This window comes from Condylostylus longicornis, unplaced genomic scaffold, assembly GCF_029603195.1.
Source record: "Condylostylus longicornis isolate FDR11 unplaced genomic scaffold, ASM2960319v2 ptg000014l, whole genome shotgun sequence".
Lineage (NCBI taxonomy): Eukaryota > Metazoa > Arthropoda > Insecta > Diptera > Dolichopodidae > Condylostylus > Condylostylus longicornis.
Window position 1 is genome coordinate 1897217 of NW_026577983.1, and position 2487 is coordinate 1899703.

Here is a 2487-nt window from a genome sequence, read left to right on the forward strand (position 1 = left end):
ATATAAATCTAAATATATATGATTGTATATATGTATTTATATACAATATAAAGTAATAATAGTGATAATACAAAAAAAAAAATATGTTAAAATAATATAAAATATTCAAAAAAAAAAAAATAAAAATAAAAAAAATAATTGAATATATAATATTGTTTTGGAAATTTAGGTTAAAAATAATGAAATGAATTGAATTTAAAAAAAAAAACAAAATAAAAAATATAGTCATAAAAAAAAAACAAAATAAACTATAAATAATATAAGGTAATATTTTTTTTTTTTTGATATTCGAATTACTGTCTTTTTTCCATTTTTTTCTTTTAACTTTTACGAGCATACTTTACCTATTTTTATTTTTTATTTCGTTTCTTACTTTTTCGTTCTTATTTTAAAAGGATAAGGATAATAGTAGATTTGAATTCATAGTTAATTTACGTTACAAATAAAAGTACTTATATGTATGTATATCTATTTAAATATACTATAAATATCTATTTAAGTATAAGCCTATGTATATAGGTACAATATAATTACATAGAAATATAAATATTGCATGCTCTATAAAAATGAATATATAATGATTATATACATTCTATATACACATATATTTACTGTTCTATCTATAATTTGTTATATATATAATATATATTTACATTTATATAGTTTAAAAGTATATTATTTGAATAACGGAACTTTATAAATTATTTAAATTCAACAAATCGATTACGGTACACACAAAAACAAAAAAACAAAAATCTAGTTATTTGAGTATGTATTCGAACTAAATGTAAATTATATATTCATATTAAAATTATATACATATATACATAATATTCAATATACACTAGTACATTGTGTCAATATTTTTATTCATTTTTTTATAAATTGTAAGTATATATTGTTCATATTAATAAATTAATATAAATATATTTTATATTTATTACATTTTATATATGTATATATAATAGCGAAATTTTAAATAATGGTATATGTATATTAATATTAATATAGATATTATGTAGGTACATGCATTATATGTATGTATATGTAAAATATTAACATAAATATTAGAGTAATTTGGTTTGTTACTTTAATTTTATTATTATTATTATTTTATTTACTTGTTTTTTTTTCAAAAATATTATATATTAATAAATATGTACATATTATGTATATTCATTTAACTATGAATATTTACAATTAAATAAGAAATGAAAATATAAAAATTATATCTGTACAAATGTATTTTAATTCTAAATAGTAAAATAGAATATTGTACATATACATATACATGTATATATACATTGTTTAAAATAAATAATAAAATTGGTTTTTAGTGATATTACTATCATATTTTTATATATACAATTTTAATATGTGTAGGTTATTTTATATATAAAATAACCAAATAACTTTAGAATTACATTATTATATATACACTGTATATAGAATATATCCTACACTACAATATCATTTGTATATGTATATGTTTATAAATATTAAATACATATAATACATTTACTGTTATGTTTAAAAGAATATTTTGTGGGTAATATTTTGGTAATATAATTTTTTTTTTATTGTATACCTATTCAATTTTGTACCTATTAAAATAAAATGAAAAAAACAATAAAATAAAAAAATATTCACTATACCATTTTCATTTAGTGTGAATGTAACATATGTATACACGTATGTAGATAAGTGAAAATTGTATATAACACATGCAATTTAAAGAAATAAAATTAATGAAAAGTAAAACAGAGAAATTGAAGGAAATAAAAAATTTCTCCACTGTAAAACAAATGTGAGAAATTTTATAAAATCATTCGAATTTCATAATTTTAATTAAAAATGTTTTGATTAAATTTTTTGAGGTTATACTATTAAATTAAGAGTTTTGGTGTTGAAAACAAATAAAAATTCAATAATTAACAAAAACATATTTTTGAAAAACAAACATAACAAAAATTTTTATATTAGAAATTAGGAATAATTCTATGTGATTTTCGTAGTTTGTAGAAAAAATTAATGCCTTTCTTGAGGAAATTGAATTAATTTACAAGTGATTCTTCAAGATTTTATATAAAAATTTTTTTATTTCAAAAACTTTGCAAAAAATCTCTTTTAAAAACTTTCATAGCTCCTTATTTTTTTTAGATTGTTGAATTTCTTCTCTCTAGTGCAACGTGTTTTAAACCTGTTCTATAAATTCTAAATTGAAGGTAAAGGTCGATATTTGATAACGATTTTATTAAACAACTATACGTTTTTAATATATTTCACTAAACTGTTTGTAATAATATTTTACGAAATTAAAATTAATAAACTCTGTAAAATCTTAAAAGTTAACGATAAGGCTGCTATTAAACGACAATATTCTGACCGAAAAAAACACTATTATAACACTGTTACTAAAACGGTATTAATTTATAAACCTATGTATATGCAATATATATGTACATATTATATGCATTAAGTTAGGAA